This window comes from Rattus rattus, chromosome 1 (assembly GCF_011064425.1).
Source record: "Rattus rattus isolate New Zealand chromosome 1, Rrattus_CSIRO_v1, whole genome shotgun sequence".
Taxonomy (NCBI): Eukaryota; Metazoa; Chordata; class Mammalia; order Rodentia; family Muridae; genus Rattus; species Rattus rattus.
This window is the reverse complement of record NC_046154.1, coordinates 221,749,803-221,773,846: the sequence shown is the minus strand read 5'-3', so window position 1 is coordinate 221,773,846 and position 24,044 is coordinate 221,749,803.

The window sequence follows — 24,044 nt, the reverse complement described above, 5'->3', positions numbered from 1 at the left end:
ACGGTTTCCTGCCCATAAGCCCCCTATGCCATTTCCCTCCCCTTCTTTTATAAGGGTGTTTGCCCTCCCCAATTCCCCACCCTTCCTGCCTCCCAACCCTGACATTCCCCTACAGTAGCAGGGTCTAACCTTGGCAGGATGAAGGGCTTCTCCTCCCATTGGTGCCCAACAAGGCCATTCTTTGCTACAAATACAAATATGGGTCAGTCTGTGTGTACCCTTTGGGTAGTGACTTAGTCTCTGGGAGCTCTGGTTGGTTGTTATCACTTTTCTTATGGGGTTGCAAGTCCCTTCAGCTCCTTCAATCCTTTCTGTAATATCTCCAACTGGAACTGTGTTCTCAGTTCAATGGTTTGCTGCTAGCATTTGCCTCTTTATTTGTCACTCTCTGGCTGAACCTCGCAGGAGACAGCTGTATCAGGCTCCTGTCAGCATGCACTACTTGGCTTCATCAATATTGTCAAGTTTTGTGTATATCTCTATCTATCTATCTATCTATCTATCTATCTATCTATCTATCTATCTATCTATCTATCTATCTATATCAGATGGATCCCCAGGTGGGGAAGGAACTAAATGGCCATTCCTTCAATCCCCTCCTATTTTCATTCCATATTTTAAGGAGGGCTGAAGCATTCATATTCTGGTCATCCTTCTTCTTGACATTGATGTGACCTGAGGATTGTATCTTGGGTAATTCAAGCTTTTGGGCAAATATCCACTTATCAGTGAGTGCATACCATATGTGTTTTTCTGTGATTGTGTTACCTCACTCAGGATGATATTTTCTACTTTCATCCATTTGCCTATGAATTTCATGATGTCATTGTTTTTGATAGCTGAATAGTACTGCAATGTATAAATATAACACATTTTTGTATCAATTCCTCTGTTGAAGGGAATCTAGGTTCTTTCAGCTTCTGGCTAATATAAAAATGGTTGCTATGAACACAGTGGAACATGTGTCTTTGTTGTATGTTGAAGTATCATTTGGGTATATGCCCAGGAGTAGTATAGCTGGGTCCTCAGTTAGTAATATATCCAATTTTCTGAGGAACCTCCAGATTCATTTCCAGAGCGGTCATACTAGCTTGCAATCACACCATTTCTCCACATCCTCCCCAGCACCTGCTGTTTCCTGAGTTTGTTGTTTTTATTTATTTATTTATTTTTAATCTTAGCGATTCTGAATGGTGTGAGGTGGAATCTCAGGGTTGTTTTTATTTGCATTTCACTGATGACTAAGGATGTGAACATTTCTTTAGGTACTTCTCAGCCATTTATTATTCCTCAGCTGATAATTCTTTGTTTAGCTCTGTGCCCCATTATTTAATAGGGTTATTTAGCTCCCTGGAGTCTACATTCTTGAGTTCTTTGTATATATTGGATATTAGCCCTCGATTGAAAGTAGGATTAGTAAAGATCTTCTCACAATATGTTGGTTGCCGTTTTGTCCTAATGACAGTGTCCTTTGCCTTATAGAAGCTTTGCAGTTTTATGAGGTTCCATTTGTTCTTTCTTGATTCGAGAGCAAAAGCCATTTGTGTTTTGTTCAGGAAATTTTCCCCAGTGTCCATGTATTCTCAGCTCTTCCCCTGCTTTTATTCTATTAGTTTGAATGTATCTGATTTTATGAGGAGATCCTTAATCCACTTAGTATTAAACTTTGTACAGGGTGATAAGAATCAATCGATTTGCATTCTTCTGCATGCTGACTTCCAGTTGAACCATTTGTTGAAAATGCTGTCTTTTTTCCACTAGATGGTTTTAGCTCCTTTGTCAAGGATCAAGTGACCATAGATGTGTGGGTTTATTTCTAGGTATTCAATTCTATTCTACTGATTTACCTGCCTGTCTCTGTGCCAATACCATACAGTTTTTATCACAATTGCTCGGTAATACTGCTTGAGGTCAGGGAGGGTGATTCCCCCAGCTGTTCTTTTATTGCAAAGGATAGTTTTTGCTATCCTTGGTCTTTTGTTATAACAGATGAATTTTCAAATTGCTCTTTCTAACTCTATAAAGAATTGAGTAGGAATTTTGATGGGTATTTCCTGGAATATGTAGATTGCTTTTGGCAAAATGGCCATTTTTGCTATATCAATCCTACCAACATATGAACATGGGAGGTCTTAACATCTTTTGAGATCTTCTTCAATTTGTTTCTTCAGAGACTTAAAGTTCTTGTCATATTTGTGTCTATTGTGAAGGCTGTCATCTCCCTAATTTCTTTCTCAGTCTGTTGATCCTTTTTGTAGAGAAAAACTACTGATTTCTTTGAGTTAATTTTATATCCAACCGCTTTGATGAAGTTGTTTATAAGATTTAGGAGTTCTCTGGTGAAATTTTTGGTGTCACTTAAGTATACTATCATGTCATCTGCAAATAGCGGTTAACTTCTTTACCAATTCCCTTTGACCTCCTTTTGTTGTCTGGTTGTTCTAACCATGACTTTGAGTACTATATTTAGTAAATGGGAGAGAGTGGGAAGCCTTGTTTAGTCCCTGATTTTGGTGGGATTGCTTCAAATTTCTCTCCATTTAGTTTGATATTGGCTACTGGTTTGCTGTATATTGCTTTTACTATGTTTAGATATGGGCCTTGAATTCTAGATCTTTACAATTCTATTATCATGAAGGCAGGTGTGTTGAACTTTGTCAAATGCTTTCTTAACATCTAATGAGATGATTACCTGTTTTTTTACTTCATTTTGTTTACATAGCTGATTGATGGATTTCAGAATACTGAATCATCTCTGCATCCATGGAATGAAGCCTACATGATCATGGTGGATGATTGTTTTGATGTCTTCTTGGATTCGGTATGTAAGAATGCTACTGAGTATTTTTGTGTTGATATTCATAAGGGAAATTAGTTTGAAGTTTTCTTTATTTGTTGCATCTTTGTGTGGTTTAGGTATAAGTGTAATTATAGTTTCATATAGGCATTTTGGGAGTGGTCCTTCTGTTTCTTCTTTGTGGAATAATTTGTACAGTATTGGTATGAGGTCTTCTTCCATGAGGTCTTCCATGGTGATCTGATAGGATGCATGGGATAATGTCAATCTTCTTGTATTCGTTGAGGCCTGTTCTTTGACTGAATATATGGTAAATTTTGGAGAAGATTCCATGAGGTGCTGAGAAGAAGGCATGTTCTTTTCTTTTAGATGAAATGTTCTAAAGATGTCTGTTAAATCCATTTGGTTCATAACTTCTGTTAGTTTCTCTATGTCTCTGTTTAGTTTTTGTTTCCACAATCTGTCCATTGACGAGAGTGGAGTGTTCAAATCTCCTGTCATTATTGTCTGAGGTGAAATGTGTACTTTGAGCTTTAGTAAGGTTTATTTTATAAATGTAGGTACCCTTGCATTTAGAGCATAGATATTCTGGATTGAGAGTTCATCTGGTGAATATTTCCTTTGATGAATATAAAGTGTCCTTCCTTATCATTTTTTATAATTTTTGGTTGATATTCCATATTAGAGTGGCTACTCCAGCTTGTTTCTCAGTACTATTTGCTTGAAAATTTGTTTTACAGCCTTTTATTCTGAGGTAGTGTCTGTTTTTGTCATTGAGGTGCATTTCCTGCATACAGCAAAATGCTGGGCCCTTTTTAAGTATCCAGTCTGTTAGTCTATGTCTTTTTAATGGGGAATTGAGTCCACTGATGTTAAGATATATTTAGAAATAGTGATTGTTGTTTCCTGTTATTTTTGTTGTTAGAGGTGGAATAATGTTTGAGTGACCCTTTTCCTTTGGTTTTGTTGCAAGATTACTTTTTGCTTTTTCTAGGTTGTTGCTACCCTCTTTGTATTGGAGTTTTCCATCTCTTATCCTTTGTAGGGCTGGATTTGTAGAAAGATATTGTATAAATTTGGTTTTGTCATGGAATATCTTGTTTTTTTCATCTATGGTAATTGAGAGTTTTGCTGGATATAGTATTCTAGGCTGACATTTGTGTTCTCTTAGGATCTGTATGACATCCACCAAGAATCTTCTGGCTTTCATTGTCTCTGGTGAGAAGTCTGGGGTAATTTTGATAGGTCTGCCTTTATATATTACTTGACTTTTTCCTTTACTGCTTTTAATATTCTTTCTATTTTTGTGCTTTTGGTATTTTATCTATTATGAGACAGGAAGAATTTCTTTTCTGGTACAATCTATTTGGAGTTCTGTAGGCTTCTTTTACGTTTATAGGCATCTCTTTCTCTAGGTTAGGGAAATTTTCTTCTATACTATTATTGAAGATATTTACTGGCCCTTTAATTTGGGAGTCTTCACTCTCTTTTATACCTGTTATCCTTAAGTTTGATTCTTCTCATTGTGTCTTGGATTTCCTGGATGTTTAGATTTAGGTAATTTTGGGTTTTCCATCATCTTTGATGGTTGTGCTGATGTTTTCTCTGGTATCTTCTGCCCCTGAGATTCTCTCTTCTATCTCTTGTATTTTGTTGGTGATGTTTGTGTCTTGGACTCCTGATCTCTTTCCTATGTTTTCTATCTCCAAGATTGTCTCCCTTTGTTTCTTTATTGTTTCTATTTCCATTTTTAAATCCTGGATAGTTTTGTTCAATACCTTCACCTTTTTTTTTTTTGGGTTTTTGTGTGTGTGTGTGTGTGTGTGTGTGTGTGTGTGTGTGTGTGTTTGTTTTCCTGTAATTCTTTAAGGGATTTTTGTGTTTCCTCTTTAAGGACTTCAACTTGTTTACCTGTGTTGTTCTGTATTTCTTTACAGGAGTTATTTATGTCTTATTAATCACCTCTATCATCATCATGAGATGTGATTTTAAATCCAACTCTTGTGTTTCCCGTGTGTTGTGATATCCAGTATTTGCTTTGGGTGGAGAACTAGACTCTGATGATGCCAAGCAGTTTTGCTTTCTGTTGCTTAGGTTCCTGTGCTTGCCTCTAGCCATCAGGTTGTTTTTGCTGTTAGCTTGTCTTGCTGTCTCTGACAGTGGCTTGACCCTCCTGTAAGCCTTTGTGTCAGCACTCCTACAGACCTGTTTTTCTTCAGCTGGATCTGGACACAGAAGAGTGGGTCTTACCTCTGCTCTCAGATGTGTCAGCACTCCAAAGGACTAGGCTTAGGTTCAAGCAGAAACTGGAAGATTCCTGCTCCTGACTGTTCCTAGGATCCGATATCCAGAGGGCACTAGGCAGGCTCCTTTTGGGACCAGTTATGTAAGCAGGAGGGGTGGTCTCCCCTGAGCTCTCAGGATTTTCATCACTTCTGAGAGTTTAGCTCTTTCCCTCAAGGGATTTGGATATAAAGAGCTTTAGGAGCAGTTCATCTCAGGGAGGCGGCAGAAACCAGAAGTGTCCTGTCCCAGATGATTTCTGCCTATGTGTCTTCTGAGGCCACCGGCAGGGTCACTTGGAACAGATGAGTTGGTCTTACCTCTGCTCTCAGGTGTGTAGGTGTTCCTGGAGACTGGCTTTCAGCTCTCAGGGTTAAAAGTTTTTTATGTTGTGAATTTTCTTTGACAGTTGTGCTATTTTCTTCTACAGTATATTCTACATCTGAGAATATCTCTTCTATCTCTTATATTCTTCTGGTAGTACTTACATCTGTAATTTCTGACATCTTTCCTAGGCTTTTCATTTCCAGGTTTCACTCCTTTGTGTTTTCTTTATTGTTTGTATTTCTACTTTTAGGTTTGGACTCCTTTATGCAATTCCTTTACCTGTTTCAGTATGTTTTCCTGTATTTTTTTAAGGAATATTTTGTTTCCTCCTTTAAGTGCTTCCACCTGTTTACCTGTATTTTTTTTTCAGTGAGTTATTTATATCCTCCTTAAAGGACTCTATTATCTTTATGAGATAGGATTTTAGGTCAGCTTCCAGATTTTCAGGTGTGTTGGTGTATTCAATGCTTGCTGTGATGAAAGAGCTATGTTCTGATGATACCTAAGTATTTTAGCTTCTGTTGCTTATAGTCTTGTGCTTGCCTCTCATCATCTGCCTTGCTGGTCTGGATGATTCTGTCTGTAGTGTGCCTCTTTTGTTCCTGGGTTGGAACAGGTCTCCCAGTAGGACTGCAGCCCTGGCTGTAGCAGATCTCCTGTGAGGCCTTCCAACTGGAAGGTATTAGGAGGGGCAGAGAAGCTGCTGATTTGTTGCTCTGGCTGTAGTACATCTCCTGGGAGGCCTTCAGACTATTGGATTTTCAGAGGAGTAGTCAACCGTTGTCCTAGGTGAGTCTTCGGGGCGGGGGTTGAGGGGTGTCAATGTACTGTGGTTTCTGTTTCCTTCTGTGCAGCCATACTCCAAGGAGGCTCTCAGTCTTTTGGGTCAGTTATGCTTTATGCCACAGAGCCCCAGGGAAGTCTTCAGACTGTGGTGTCCATTGCCCTGTTGCTCTGTGTATAGAGGAAATCCTGGGATGCCTTCAACCTGTCATGACCTGGGTGCAGTGGATTTCCTGAGATGTCTCCAGCTGTGGTGTCAGATGCCCTGGGTGCTGCAGATCTCCTGGAATGCCTCAGGGTGGTATCAACTGCCCTGAGTGCAATGGTTCTTCTGCTATGTCTCATGATATGATGTCAAATGTTCTGAGTGCAGTGCATCCTCTGGTATGCCTCAGGAGCTGACTAGCTACCAGTGTGTCCCAGCAGAAAGGACCAGGCAGGATGTGATTGGTATTTGGTGGGTGGGAGATTTGGGGGAATGGTGGGTCCCCAAGTCCACTGGGGTCCCAATGGTAGCTGTGGGACTTCAGAGGGGCAGTTCTTACCAAATGCTGTGAGTGCAGCAAATCCAGTGGTATGCCTCAGGATATAGAGTTTTCCAGGGAGCAGACGAGCTAGCAGTCTGTCCTAGCAGAAATGACCAGGCAGAAGGTTAGTATTTATTTCAAGTATATTACAATTATTTTTAAAAAATACATTGTTTGAAAGTAAATGCTAATGATGAAATTTAAAGAAAAACAGCAATACCACAGACTAACTACCTGATTTAACATTTGTTAAGACTAGAAATCTCTTTAAATTAGACTACACAAATATACAAGTTCCTGAGAGATCAAAATATTAAGGAAATAAAATCATATAATATCAATGGATAGAGTATTAAATTGGAAAATTTAAATGTTTAGAAGGGAAAGTTATTATCCCAAATAGCAAAGTATGTGACTGATACATACTAAACATAAATTCCCACAAATATAATTTAGAATAATTATACATTCTTAAGGGAGACCTCTAAGAAAACAGACAAGTGAAAAATAGAAACAGAAACAGACACAAGAAAGACTTTAATTTTCACAGATTAATGAATTCGTAAATGATAAAATTACCAAATTTTAATGTAAAAATATTTTCCAACGTAACACACAGATTCTCAGAAAGCCATGTGACAACTGTATCAAAATAATATATGGCAAAATGTATTCCCAGAGGATGAGATGATAAGTAAAGGGGCAGGAAATAATTCCTGAACAAATAATGGCTGAAAACTTTCCAATTTTATTTTGCCAGACAGGAAAGATGTTTTTGAACTAATACATTTAGGATAATGTACACAATTTGCATTTTGGTCACAGCAATTAAAAAGTGTACACATTGTCAAAGCACAATGCAATGTGTAAGCACTGCATAGTTAATATCTTAAATTTTCTAAATTATTTCAGGAAGCTAAATGCTGCAGCAAAGGGGCCTTTTGCTGACATAATGTAATTTATAATTGAAGCAAGGATCACATTACAGTATGCTAGTGGTAATGGCAATATATGATGTTATCTAAGAGTGTGTCTTTTCTGGAAAGAATAAATACAAGATACATCTCTCTACCCATAGAAGAAAGAACAAACAGACAAGAGCAAGATTCTTTGAAAACAGGCTCTATAACAGCAACGAGTTTATTGATAGTCTTAAAGGATCCTGACTAACTTATGCAAAGCTCACTATGAAAAGGTCTCATCCAAGCCAATGGTCTACCTCATGGACTTTACTATTTCCAAGATTATGTCTATGACTGGACATGACTGGACACTGAAAATTCAGGTTTAGTGTGGGGAGGATTTTATGAGGATCATGTGACTCTTCAGAGGAAATGTGAACATGTTTATTGCCATAGCTAATATTGGCTAAATTTTTTTTCCTTTGTTTCTGTGATAAAACATCACGGCATAAGTGATTTTTAAGTTTATTTTGGCTTATAATTCCAGAGACAGATTCCAAATGATAGAGAAAGAATGGAAGCAGGGATCCAGAAGAAAAGTTGAAATAGCATATCATTAATTTCAAATACAAGCATAGACAGTGAACTGGAAATGTGGCATGACAATAAACGTCAAATCCCCCATGGACTGGCCCACTTTCTCTGTCACAGGAGCACCTTATAAAATGTTCATGGGGCTGGGGATTTATCTCCAGTGGTACTACCTATGGGTTCGTCCCCAGCTCGGAAAAAAAAACAAAAAAAAAAAAAAAAAGAAAAGACACATAAAATGTTCATAATCTTACTAATTAGTGCTACCAATCAGGGTGTTCAAGTATTCAAACACATGAGGTTATGGAGAACATTACTCATTCAAACCATCCAATCTGCTCTATCTCTCAGTGCGTTTAAATGGTGATGGCTGTAATCAAGTCCTTGGTGAAGTCACCATGGTCATTATGTTCTGTCATGGTGTTGGTCATTTCGAACCATGAAGAAACAGTTGCACCACAGATGCTTCTGATTTAAAGTCATTCTGATAGAATAGATTGACAGTGACAGTGATAGTACTGAAGCATACTGTTTACTAGGCAGATTTCTCATTTTCACTTTAATATAGGAAAATAAAATCTTCCTTGTCATTTTTAAAAGAAAAACTAAGAAAAAGCAAAATCCTTAGATTTCAATATGGATTAGAATATTCACATTTCTCAAACATCAAATTTTTCCAATTTTATCAGTAAGAGAAAAATATTGTAAGAAAACTGTATGACAGCTAAAGAAGAAATCTCAAAGTTGACAGGAATATTTTTTTGTAAGCCATGAAACCTCATTGCTTGGTTTGCGGCCAACAGTAAAACTGGGGCAAGCATTTAAAGTTGTATTTTATAATAGATACTAAAGTTTAAAACATTAATTATGTAATCAATATTAGTGTTCAATTTTTACTTGTAATTAATTGGTCCCATACATGGGACTGTTTAGAAGAACTGTTTGTTGTGTTGTTAATCATTATCTTCATAAAATTGTCAATGATATTGATAGAATAATTGAATGACACAACTAGTAACAATGGGTCTTATAAACTAAAGCTTTTAAATGAGGGAACATAAACAATGAAACAGAGGGAAATGTTTTTCTTTCAAAAAATGAAACACAGCAACAATATAAACAAACCACTCTTCTGCTTTTAATCTAATGGCTTATATCAAACAATAAGTTTTATTGCATATCCATAAATGAGATGGTTTCATAAAGACAAATCCCCATGTGCTATTAACACAGCTGGACCAGTTTGGCTTCTCCCAAATCTCAGTTGTAGCTCTGGAACCACATTCTCATGAATCACATTCTCTGAGATGGGATTTCTTTAACAAGTCTCAAATCCTTTCCTGAAAAATCAGAAACGTAAATGTCTGGCAAAAATGTTTAAAATCCATGCTGTGATTCACTAAGTGCCAGAAGTAAATGTGTTATTCATATAATATTTACTGATTTCCCAGATTTTCAAACCAATGAACTACATGATGAGCAAAAAGAACAAAACCACAACTAGGTAGTAGAAGAAAATATTGAATAAAATATTATATTTTGGCTCTGAAAGAGAAGCTGTAGAAAATTTCCATATTTGTAGGCTATGGTATAACTGACATACACATGTCTATCATGCTAAATACATGGGATCAATTTCCAGCACAGAAAGGTGAACAAACCAATAGCAAAATCTTATCTATTCAAATCAAAGCAAGGTTTATTATATCAAATAAAAAGGTTTATTACATATGCAATATTATTATCTTTTTTTTCCATTTCAGATACTGTTTTAGGGTTCTATGTTCAACTAAATCATTTATTCTTTGACCCTACTCTGTTCCTAATCATGTTTACAAACTGTAGACTAGAATTTGGGGATATTGTTGTATGATCAAATAATATAACCATTTCATTAGTCCAAATTATGTCAGAATAAAAAGGTATCGTAACTGACCAGAGGATCCGAAGCTATTAAATGGAAAGATGTGTAATTACTCCTCCTGTACTCGGCCTCCCTTCTTGTAACATTAGTTTAGTTTTATGAACCAACAAAATGATAATAATTTTTTTTAAAAACTTAGTTAACTTCTTTCCATATTAAAACATTAAATTCATAATTTTCCACTGAGGGTGCAGTAAAGGATAATTAAAAAATAAATTTAATAACCGCACTTATTTATTTTTCTCACATTCATCATGGATCTCTGTTTTTAACTGTTCTAAATCTTTTTCCTTTACTGATCGCAGGCCAAGAGAATTTGTTTTCAAAGCAAAAAATAATTAGGTTTAGAAATATGTTTACTGATAGGAACTAGGAATGATTGTTTATGTGGACTGGATGTCCTCCAAGTTGAAAATCAAAACTACTTAATTAAGAACTGCAACTACTTTTGAAATGATATATAAAAAGTAATTTGTTTTTAAGATAAACAGGATATAAGAGTTTTCTGTCTCCATCACAAAGGAACCAAGGTAACTCTTCTGACTTAATGTGGATGGAAATTCCACTCATGTTTAAGTGACCGCAAGATCACAATATATTTAAGCAAGCAACTTAAATGTTTTAAAACTAAAACAAGATTATGTTTAAAATACATTTTATGTCTGACTTTGGGGTTCATGAAAGTCTAATAAAACTGAAAAAATAAGAGTAAAAAGAGTTAACAACAGGAAAGGGAAACATAAAGATGTGGTGCAGTGTTTCAATTGCAAAAGCATATGGAGAGAGGTAGATTTTGTTTCTTTTCCCTCTATCTTAAAGATATGTCTATTTATGTTTTGATGTAAGTAGAGGAGATTGGGGGACTGTTAATGAATGTTTATAAAGTTGTAAAGTTTACTGGCAAAGCCAGTTAACAAGTTAGCAAATTTGTCTTCAATAAGTAGCTTGTAAACTTTTAGGCAGGAGCTTTGCATAGTCATCATCAGGGAGGATAACCATGCAACTAATGGAAATATGATATAGAGATGCACAGTCAAAAATTAAGTGGAGCTTGCAGAAGACTGAAGAAGAGGGGGAGAAAAAGCCAGAGAAGCCACGGACACCACATGAAAATCCTCAGAATCAACTATTGTGGGTTCAGAGGGCAACACAGAGACTGAACTAAAGGTGTAGAGAATCTACATGGGCCTGAACTAGTCCCTTTACATATATGTTACAGTTGTATAGCTTGGTGTTCTTGTGGGACTCATTACAACAGGAGCAGGGCTATCTCCAACTCTTTTGCCTGCTTTTGAAACCCCTTTCCTCCTACTGAGTTGCTTCACCAGTCTTGATAGTAGAGTTTTAACGTAAGTTGATATGCTATGCTTGATTGATGTCCCTAGTAGGTCAGCGAATTTATGAAGAGTAAGGCAGAGGAGTGGATGTCAGCTGGCTGGAAAGGGAGGAAGGAGGGGAAACTACAGTCACAATGTAACACAAGAGAATAATAAAGTAATAAAAAATAAGTAGCTTGGAACAATTTGGAAACGTGGACCTTGCCCAATGTAACATGATAGGCAGAAACAGAAATGTACTGGAACTACACCAAGCTATGAATATTTCTGAACATTTATGCACAGTTTGGAGCCAATGGAAAGCAGATATCTAGTGAAAAATTCCATTGGTTCTTAGGAAATAGCAGCAAAAGTTCATGCTTTTTGTTGAAAAAGAAAATTATCAGAAAAAAAAAGCTTAGATGGAAACTTTAGGACATTGAGATCCTCAGTAGGTCTTCCCATAGACACCATGAAGACAGAGGTGAAGAATCTTGCCAATTTTTCCTTGCAGTAACCCTGAACTTTTCATGATCTTCATAGTAGAGAGAGGGAGGTGCTTAGTGTAGAGCTCTGAGGTGAAGTTATGAGGCAATCCCCCTTTTATTTAATTGAATACAGGTTGTAATTAGAGAATATTTGAGTCATTATTACCAGCCATGATTTAAACTCCAGAAGTGTCCTATGTAGTTTACTTCTTCAAAATGCTGCTCTACTAAAACAAGTATCATAATTTGGATAGAATAGCCAACCAAAGTTTTATAATTTGAAGACTTTATCCTTGTGGTGGTTACTATATGCTTGGCCCATGGGAATTGGCACTATTTGGAGGTAGCATTGTTGGAAAAGGTATGACCTTGTTGGAGGAAATGTGTAACTGTGTAGGCAGGTTTTGAGAGCTTCTTGTGCCCAAGCTCTGACCAGTACAGAAAGGAGATCCTCCTCCTGACTGCCTGTGGAAGCAAGTATCCTTCTTGTCGCCTTTGATTAAAATGTAGAACACTCAGGTCCTTCTAGAGCACCATGTCTGCCTGGTCTGCCTGGTCACTGTCATGCTTCCCACCAAGATAAGAATGGACTGAATCACTGAAACTGTAAGCCAACTCCAATTAAATATTTTCTTTCAACAGAGTTGCCTTTGTTATGGTATCACTTCACAACAATGAAACACTAAGAAAATCCTCAGTCTGGAGAGATGGCTTAGCAGTTAAGAGCAATGACTACACTTCCTGACGTCCTGAGTTTAATTCTAAGAAACCACATGGTAGCTAACAACCATCTGTAATGGGATCTGATGTCCTCTTGTGATGTGTTTGAAGACAGCTACAGTGTACTCATATTAAAAAATAAAATTCTCAACTGAGAGTATTCTTGAAAACTTGAGGGATCCATTGTAGCCTAACTAGAGAAAATCCCTAGGGTTAAGTTTTTAAAATTATATTTTATTAATTAGCTATTCTATTTTCTTATTGTAGGTTTCTTCTTCTCAGAAATAGATGAAAAACTACATTGCTGTATACTATGTGGTCTCTGTTATAGAATTCTGCTTCAAGGTTTGAATTGAGATCTCTAAGCCTTTGAAGCAAAATGAGTCTATCTTCCATTATTTCCTTTATACATATTAGGATATGATGAAATGTATTCTATCTTTAATTAGCACAGCATATCATGGTGATATTCATCATGTGACTTTATCTCTTTTCTAAATTATGTACATAATTTGAAATAATTAGAAAATTATTGAAAAAATTATTAAAGAAATTATTATTTTAAAAAGTACAAAAAAAATCTTTCTTTTTTCTGATGATTGGCCTTCAAAATCACTTCTTGTTATCAAGCTTGTACCTTTATCAGAATGAAATTTCCAATCTAATACTTAATGGTAATAAAAAGAAATTTCAATTTTGGATGTGGAATATTTGTGAACAGCTTAGAGGTCTGTCTGGTTCTCTGTCAGATTGCCTTTCTCCATCATACTTAGGTAGACTCTCACAATAAAGAGAAGTATACTTCATTTTGTTTTACATCTAATGAAAGAGACTTTGACATAAAGTCTATTACTCCCATTCTCATGTTCTTATTAGTCAAGCACATTAGAAAAGTAGATTCAATTCCAAGAGATCCACTTTCACAGGTAAGCCACTGAAATTGATTAGCAAAATGCAAAGGGCAGACAATCTTGCAATCCTAATATAATTTTAAGGACTGTTTGCACGTATTTTGAAATCAAATTGTAAATCCTGTCACATCATACGTTGTCCTTTCAAAGCAAGCTAAAATTTAACAGTTGTGGATTTGAAATCCATGGCAAACAGAGAACCACAACTGGCCTTTATAAAAGTCTTACAGAACACCTGATATGAATGTTTACATAACTTCATGAATTTACGAGATATGTGAATACCAAATACTATAAAATAATTGACTTAATGCAGTCACTATATTGTTTTTTGTTTTCATAAACCAAGGATTATTTTTTAAATCATGTTATTGACGATCTCTTTGTTCTACCTTTAAACATGGCAAGCCTGTAGACCTGTGAGATTAGACAGCCTATTCCCCCTAACATTTTGTAACATAAGGTGGCCAAAATGAAGATGCAGAATATCATGTCCAACTGTAAGATAGGTCTATATATGTTGGAATACATATCTTTTACTGATTTTCAAATATGTATAAAATGATAATCACTTTTTGCCAGGTACAAAAGTGATTCCTTTCTTCTTCACCACCACTTGAAATTATGTGGAATCCAACTTGCTTATTCCTTCTCTTTTAGAACAGTCATCATTTGAAAATTGCAACATATAATCTGTACTCTTGATGGGCAGTAAATATGCTCAGGTACAGAAGGAAATATTGAGATCTATGGTTCGTTCTACCTAGGAAATTAACTGATAATGAGAGAGAAAAATATCCTTGTAATATATTCTGATGCAATGATAAAATACAAGGACCAGAAGCAAGTTCCAAATACAAGAATGTGTTTTAGCATATAAATCCAAAGAGATAAGAGTATATTTGGCAGAAAGACATGGTAGCAAGCATCAGTAAAAGCAGTAGAAGTGGGAAACTTAGAGAGATCATAGCCTCACCTGCAAGCATAAACCTGAGATTCAAACTGGAAGTTGGAGAGAGGCTTTAAAGTTTTAAAGCTAACCTCCAGTGATAATAAGTCATCAACTGGACCCAAATGATAATCAAATGCACATGCTTATGAGATGCTTTTTTAAAAATTCAAATCAACATTTGGATTGATAATTGGTTTGAAATCAGAAGCAAAACTTTCTGAGTAAACAATGGAGACTGATGTAGTTGGGAATGATGAAGAGTCACAGCTGGGCAAAAAATAAAAATATGTTTGAAGCAATTATTGATTTGCAGAAAAGGATTTATATAAATGAATATAATAATTTTAAAAAAGATCAAACTAAAAGTGTGCACCATAAAACTGCCTGAATACGTATGATGTAAGATAGTATGAGATAAAGTTAAAGCAATCATGTTTGGGAACTTTAATTACCTCCATTATCTCTGTTCTATGCTGGCTTGCATAGTTTATGAATCCATGATTGACTGGTTTAATATCTTCTGCAAAAATCTGCTTTCTTCACAACAAAACCCAACATCTTGTTTGATGGTACCTTCCATTTCTAGGTAGCTCTTGTCTAGGTGAGGCTAATCTGGAATAAGTGTTATTATATTCACCGTGAAAAAAGCACAGAGGACTGTGGGAACCATGATCTTACTCACACTTTAGCATAAATTGTATTAGACCACATGATTTGCCAGCAAAAAGAATTTTTCAAAAATGACAAGAAAGTAAATAATTATGAAGGTACAGTTTGTGAGAAAAGTACTTGCCACACTAATTTGTTCAACGGAGTCTACAATGATAAACATACAAAAAATAATAAAACATTTACAATAAAATAAATTCAGAGTAAATCAAACCCTACTAATTTACAGAACTTGATCCTTTAGTCTGTGTAAAATTGAAAATAGAAAAGAATATAACCATTTTCTTTTAGTCTTGACTTCAAGTCATTTCTCTGTTGAAAAAAAAAGTAATGCAGTGTTTCAAGAGAAATATGCCTACCCTTGACTCTTAGGACTCTTTCTAGCACACTCTTCTGATGGAGCAAAGTCAGCTCAGTATTTCTTTAAGTATATTATTTTAGTACTATATTTATGTTTATTATTCAACAGTTACAATGTCAAAAATTTATAATTAACAACATGTAGCAATTTTACTGTTACCATATACCATTTTATTCTTTCTAGATTGGTTCTAGAGTATGAACACACACACACACACACACACACACACACACGCACAATCATACACAAATATATATTTAAATATTTCTTAAGTAAATAAAATACTCCGTATTTTAAATGTATCTCATATTTAATTGTTAATATTTATAATTAAATCGGCTTTATAAATATAAACACCAAAGAAATGTAATAAACTTCTTTAGAAATTTACACACACACACACTGACAGGCAAGCAGACACACATACATTACACACACACACACACACACACACACACACACACACACACACACATATTTAAAGAGCAGCATCTCACTGACTCAGATTTCTCAGCAATATCACTATTAACAAACATAGTGTAAGTTGTCCAGTTCTTGTCCCAGCCTTCCCAGGACTATGTCCCTACCAAGCTGCTGATTATGTCCCCTTTTCATTTCTTCATTAGAATTCCTTAAGCTGGAAACCCTCATGTGCCACCCTGCTGGGTAGTTTCACATTCTGCTCTCTAAGATGCCCCAAATCCAGTCAGCTTTTAGCAGTGCCATGACACTGATTATACTCCAGTGGTGCTCAGTCCATGAGGCCTGAGGAATCATGAGGAGGATCCATTTACATTTATTCTCCTCCTTCATACCTGGGCTCTAAGCACCTGATCCATAAAGTCACCTCTGGAAGGAAAACCACTTTAAAGAGCAGAAAAGATTCAACAGAATTGTCAATTTTAACTACTGTACCAGAAAAAAAAAGTTTTCTTATAATTGAAGGAGAAATGTAATCTCCTGAAAATTATAGTTCATCTAATTTATGACTATCGACCAACCCTACATTAAATATTGAAACAACTATTGTGAACTTCTGATCTGGTTAAGCATACCCAAGGAGCTGAGGGTGGGGATTATGTTAGGAGTTATTTTTTAGTGTGGCTGTAGAGAACCTTTAAATACTGTAGCTCTTGTGAGGCTTCATTATCCATCAGAACTAGAAAATAAGACTGTGTTACTAAATATCCTGCACAACTTAGATTCCTAATGTAGAGGAAGCAAACTGGAATTCAACTAAAAATATCTTCTTTGCAAGCTAGCTGTTATAGTCCAGGAACTTGCTATGCAGGCTTCTGTGAGGAAAAGGCAAGGATCCAACTAATTCATAGTGATATGACTTTGAATTCAACTTGTATGGCAATATGCACCCTTCATTACTGGCACTATAGTTACGGATAAAATCCAGCTGCTTTTTTATTGGGTTTGAGACCTGCTTCACAATGGGGAAACTTGTCTGTTCCTGAATACCTGTACAAAAGACCCTTTGGCTGAAAACATTAAGGTTCCAAGTGGAAACTGGTTATTATTGTAAAATGTTGTAATATCCAACTGTCTTCTAAATATTTATAAACATATGTGTAGAAATAAATGACTCTCAGTCTAATAAGAGAGCCATTCATTTTTAGTAAATATTACTGAGTGCAGAGACTGTAGGTTAAGAACATGTGCCACATGGAGGATAATGAGCCCTAAACAAGTCACTCAGACCACTCATTCTAAGGATAAAGGCACCTTGCAAAAGAAGGGACCAAAAGAACGTAAGAGTTGGAAAACAGAGAGAAGGGCTATGGAATGTCACGGCCAGGCCAAGACAGAGCCATTGTAATCATATATTACAAAAGCTTTTGATGTCCCCTTTACTAAAATATGGATCATTCCATAGTCATAGACGTGCATGTAACAGAGATTCAGAGGTATTTTGCAACATATAGATTCAAGGGGAGGCTGAACCATTGAATCTACATGTACTTTAACCTGACAGAATTATTTCAGGTGAGGCCAAGCCAGGGCCATTTGGAATGATAAGGTACAGTAACATGGTTTAATGATCATGTCTCACAGTTTTTTATACCTGAATAGTACTTCCGATGCCTGTTAGCTGTGAAAGGAATTAGTGGATTACAAAAAGAAGTGGAAAAATTTTCTCCCAGGATGCCAAAACCATTCCAATTTAGAAACTCCACATTCACACTTTTGTTGTTATAAAACAAGTTCTCACACTTTAGCCCAATTCCCTTCTCAGTCACTTTGTTGCCAAGGGTGGCCTTGAAGTCACCTAACACTTAAGTCTCAGTGTCTCAGGAGCTGAGGTTAAAACCAAGAGGTTACCATGTTGGATCACATTTCTATCCCTAAATGTGAACGGTTAGGGGTCTGAGGATCCTTCATTTGTTCTCATATCACATGAAAATTACAATTAAGAATGTAAAAGAAAACTGAACTAGCACATTTTCAAATATCCTCAGTAATATCAAAAAATATGACATGTGTGAAGCAAAAATAGAACATGTAGAAAGCAAGAGTGGGTTTAAATTGGAGTACGAGATGAGAGATAAAAGCATAGAACACCAAGGAGTAGGCTTAAAAAGATAGGGTGGGGGTGAGGGGATGATCAGTTGAGACATGCATACATGATAAATTGTACAAAAGAAAAGGGATAGAAACTGCTTAGGAGAAAATAACGGACACTAAATTAAGGCTGTTATTTAAATATCCAAAAATGTCCTGCAATAAAACAACTGAAAATGTTGCCCAATATGAGAATTATATCAAATAAAGCTGTTATAAAATGGTTTAAATGTTAGATGAGTTGTGTGAGTTACCATTTTGAATAGATAAAACAAAAAAGTGAGCACACCTCAGAGGACATGAGTAAGCCAGGAGCTCCAAATCATTTCAGCAAGAGTGTAAGGCAAAGGACACTGTGGTTAGGACAAAGCGGCAACCAACAGATTGGGAAAAGATCTTTACCAATCCTGCAACAGATAGAGGCCTTATATCCAAAATATACAAAAGAACTCAAAAAGTTAGACGCAGGGACAAATAACCCTATTAAAAATGGGGTTCAGGCTAAACAAAGAATTCACAGCTGAGGAATGCGAATGGCTGAGAAACACCTAAAGAAATGTTCAACATCTTTAGTCATCAGGAAATGCAAATCAAAACAACCCTGAGATTTCCACCTCACACCAGTGAGAATGGCTAAGATCAAAAACTCAGGTGACAGCAAATGCTGGCGAGGATGTGGAGAAAAGAACACTCCTCCATTGTTGGTGGGATTGCAGACTGGTACAACCATTCTGGAAATCAGTCTGGAGGTTCCTCAGAAAATTGGACATTAAACTGCCTTAGGATCCAAAACTATCCTCTCTTGGGCATATACCCAAAAGATGCCCCAACATATAAAAAAAGACACGTGCTCCACTATATTCATCCTTGTAGCCTTATTTATAATAGCCAGAAGCTGGAAAGAACCCAGATGCCCTTCAACAGAGAATGGATACAGAAAATGTGGTATATCTACACAATGGAATATTACTCAGCTATCAAAAACAAGAGTTTATTATGAAATTTGTAGGCAAATGGTTGGAACTGGAAAATATCATCCTGAGTGAGCTAACCCAATCACAGAAAGACATACATGGTATGCACTCATTGATAAGTGGCTATTAGCCCAAATGCCTGAATTACCCTAGATGCCTAGAACAAATGAAACTCAAGACGGATGATCAAAATGTGAATGCTTCACTCCTTCTTTAAAAGGGGAACAAGAATACCCTTGGCAGGGAAGAGAGAGGCAAAGATTAAAACAGAGACTGAAGGGACAACCATTCAGAGCCTGCCCCACATGTGGCCCATATATATACAGCCACACAATTAGACAAGATGGATGAAGCAAAGAAGTGCAGAAGTGTAGATCGCTCCTGAGAGACACAGCCAGAATACAGCAAATACAGAGGCGAATGTCAGCAGCAAACCTCTGAACTGAGAATAGGACCCCGTTGAAGGAATCAGAGAAAGAACTGGAAGAGCTTGAGGGGGCTTGAGACCCCATATGTACAACAATGCCAAGCAACCAGAGCTTCCAGGGACTAAGCCACTACCTAAAGACTATACATGGACTGACCCTGGACTCTGACCTCATAGGTAGCAATGAATATCCTAGTAAGAGCACCAGTGGAAGGGGAAGCCCTGGGTCCTGCTAAGACTGAATCCCCAGTGAACTAGACTGTCGGGGGGAGGGCAGCAATGGGGGGAGGGTGGGGAGGGGAACACCCATAAGGAAGGGGAGGGGGGAAGGGGATGTTTGCCCGGAAACCGGGAAAGGGAATAACACTCGAAATGTATATAAGAAATATTCAAGTTAATAAAAAAAGAAAAAAAAATAAAAAAATAAAAAAAAAAAAAAAAAAAAAAAAAAAAAAAAAAAAAAAAAAAAAAAAAAGAGTGTATTGAATCCATGGCTGCCCTGAGGGCATCTGCCTCAAGAACTGTAGTTTTAATAGTTGCAATGAAGAAAAAGATAAGATCTTTTCTTTGTCTGTGCAAGGGTAGAGAACAGAAATAATAACCCATATAAAAACCTCAGTGTTAAACAAACTAAAAATAATCTCTTCTTAAAGAGAAATATTCAGCAATTTTTCTCTTCACACTTGTTTGTAGAATGAGAGGCCCTCCAGAGAATTCATAAGTATAAGCTGAACTCCTGTAAGAATAGAATTTAAAATCCTTCTACAAGAGTATGATCAAAAACATCTAGCCTGGGGAATTAATTTAAAGAGGTCTTAGGAGTTGAACACCTTGAACGAACAAAGATCATGTGGAGTGTTTGACCTTTACACTCAGGGTTATACAATTCTCTCAGATAAAATACTGTGCAAGCACTTACAGTTTTTCTTTAAATCACAAATTCTGAATCCAAAAGTGTAATAACACTTTCCTTATCTGCAAAGGTAATCGCTTTCTCCTGATTGCTATGTCATGTCCTTCATTTAAACATGTAACTAATATAATTAATCAACATATTTAAATCTAGATTTTGTAGTGCTATTATAATTTAAGATTATTTTGGTATTGTGACTTCTTATGAAGCAGTACATGACAATGAACCTATAGGTCACAGTACAATATCAAGCATGTAAACACACACACACACACACACACACACACACACATACACACACACACACACACACAATTCTCCAACCCAAGCCTACCAGAATGGTATGAACATTTGTTTATTTCATTATCCTAAACTTCAGATTCTTGAATCTTGGCCATTGTGACTTGCTTTGGCCTATGGTTGAGTCTCATGAATTAATTTTATAAAATATCAACTTCTTTCTTAGCTAAAACAAATTTTACACATTGGGTTTAGAAGCTCCTTTATTTCTGCTTATCTTAAGATATACAATATTCACCTCAACCTTGAAAAAACTCTCACATCTTACATGCACCTGTGTTTCTGAGCAGCCTCTCCTGGCACCTTCAGTCACCTTGTCTGGATGATTTGCTTCATATCTGTACTGTCTAGTCGCAGGGATTCTCTGTATTTTTAGCAACATGCCAAAGAATTATTTGACATCCTCCCGAGTAAGATACAATGTCCTGTGTCCTCTATGTTTTTCTTATTGTTACTTATTTATTCACAGTTTGGTCAGTGAATCTTCCAGAAGAAAAGTGTGCATTCCATCTAACTTTAATAATTATTCTGTCTTCGAATTCCTTTATTCTAGTCTATCAATCTAAATTGCAATGATCAATTTGTGTATTAAAACATTTTCAGCTTTATGAAAAACTCAGACTTGCCACTAGAGCAGATCTGAGAAATGTGATAGGCTGGGAGTTGCAAACCAAAAGCCTTAAGGAGAATGGCAGACCATATTAACCTATCTATTGATTATGCAGATCCATGTGCACTGGGTCTACTAACTATTGAGTAACATTCTTAGTGAGTTTACTATGAGCATTTTAAATTTCAGAATTCTATACTCTCCCTTAAAGTGCAAGCTTTCAGGTACCGGGAGATGAAAATTGTCTCCTACTATGACCTTAATACAAAAGGGATTGTAGGGCTTTCCTAATTGCAAAAGGTTAAACATTACCACACCCAGATTAAAGTATGAATATTGGAAACATAATTAAGATTCTATGAATAATTACAAAAAGAGAAAATGAAACATGAACAGATACTCAACTGAGTAATAGTTCTTGTAGTGCTGGCATTACTGATTTTGATTTTCTTTAAATAAAAAGCTAAGATAGATTCCTTCATGGGTTTCTTATACTCAAAATAACTGAACAGAAATGATGCAATAAAACTATAGGTAAATTTTTGAAAATAGAAGTGTAATACTATAAGTAATAGACGGAAATTTCTGACTGTGCACATTGTAAGTTAGTTAAAACACAAAATTCTGCTCTTAGTGTCATTTTTGCATTAGTCTGCATGGAGATGTGGAGGAAGAGTGGCTTGTGAAGTGAGCATGTGGAGACCAGATAAATGTAAAAAGTCACTAACATTTTTCTTCCATTTGGGTTTCCACTGCTAGTCTAAAGTCATTAGGCTTCTTGGCAATCACCTGTACTGCCTATGCCATCTTTCTGGCCTTCTTAAATGTTATTTTATTAGAAAACATAAATGTTACATGTGCCTTTTTCCTTGTATATAAATAGCTTTTTAAAGTTTAATATTCTGCATGTATTTATGCCCATTCTGATTTGTGGATTAGAAGTGTGTCTTTTTATTCTATACTATGAAGGATTGTCAAAAAGAAAGTATGATCAATTAATTAATGATTAATAGGTAAAACATGTAGACAGAAGAATGAAGGTTGTTTTAATCAAAATCACAGTGCAAAATATTAGTCCAGTGAAATATAGCTTTGTTTCCTTTCCTTGAAAATAGTTGTTTTTCTTGACATAATATATTCTCATTCCTTCTTCCTCCCAGTTGCTTACCATGTACTCTCCCATCAAGAACTACTCTGGAGCAGCTCTCTGCTCCCAAAACCCGTGGGAGAGAGACCTCACCGCCTGGTCAGGTGGGCACTCCTGAGGCCGCAGAGTGGAAGAGACCACCAACACTGCCCACCCTGCCCCACATCCCTGGCCCAGAGGAAACTGTGTAAGGCCTCTGGGCTCCCGTGGGAGAGGGACCCCAGGAGAGGCAGGAACCCTGCCTGGGAACCGCCTTGAACCTGAAGGAAGCAGACCCGGATAAGCAGTTCTCTGCACCCAAATCCCCGTGGGAGGGAGGCTAAACCTTCAGAGAGGCAGACCGCCTGCGAAACCAGAAGAGACTGCTCTCTGCACACATTGCTGATTCAGAGGAAAACACCGGGCCATCTGGAACCCTGGTGCCTGGAGGCTCCCCAAGAAGGCGGCAGATCTTCCCGTGGTTGCTGCCACAGAGAGAACCCGTGGGCAGCACCCAGCAAAAACAAACTTGAGCCTCGGGACCACAGGTAAGACCAACTTTTCTGCTGCAGTGACCTGCCTGGTGAACTCAAGACACAGGCCCACAGGAACAGCTGAAGACCTGTAGAGGGCAAAACTACACACACGAAAAAAGAACACTCTGTCCCCATAACTGGCTGAAAGAAAACAGGAAAACAGGTCTACAACACTCCTGACACACAGGCTTATAGGACAGTCTAGCCACTGTCAGAAATAGCAGAACAAAGTAACACTAGAGATAATCTGATGGCGAGAGGCAAACACAGGAATCCAAGCAACAGAAACCAAGACTACATGGCATCATCAGAGCCCAATTCTCCCACAAAAACAAACATGGAATATCCAAACACACCAGAAAAAGCAAGATTTAGTTTCAAAATCATATTTGATCATGATGCTGGAGGACTTCAAGAAAAGGCGTGAAAAACTCCCTTAGAAACGAAGTAGAAGCCTACAGAGAGAGGAATCACAAAAATCCCTGAAAAATTCCAGGAAAACACAATCAAACAGTTGAAGAATTAAAAATGGAAATAGAAGCAATCAAGAAAAGAACACATGGAAATAACCTGGATATAGAAAACCAAAAGAAAAGAGACAAGGAGCTGTAGATACAAGCTTCACCAACAGAATACAAAGAGATGGAAGAGAGAGAATCTCAGGGAGCAGAAGATTCCATAAAATCATTGACTCAACTGTCCAAAGATAATGTAAAATGGAAAAAGCTACTGGTCCAAAACATACAGGAAATCCAGGACTCAATGAGAAGATCAAACCTAAGGATAATAGGTATAGAAGAGAGTGAAGACTCCCAGCTCAAAAGGACCAGTAAATATCTTCAACAAAATCATAGAAAAGAAAACTTCCCTAACCTAAAAAAAAGATACCCATAGGCATACAAAAGAAGCCTACAGAACTCCAAATAGATTGGACCAGAAAAAAACACCTCCGTCACATAATAGTCAAAACACTAAATGCAAAATAAAGAAAAGAATATTTAAAAGCAGTAAGGAAAAGGTCAAGTAACATATAAAG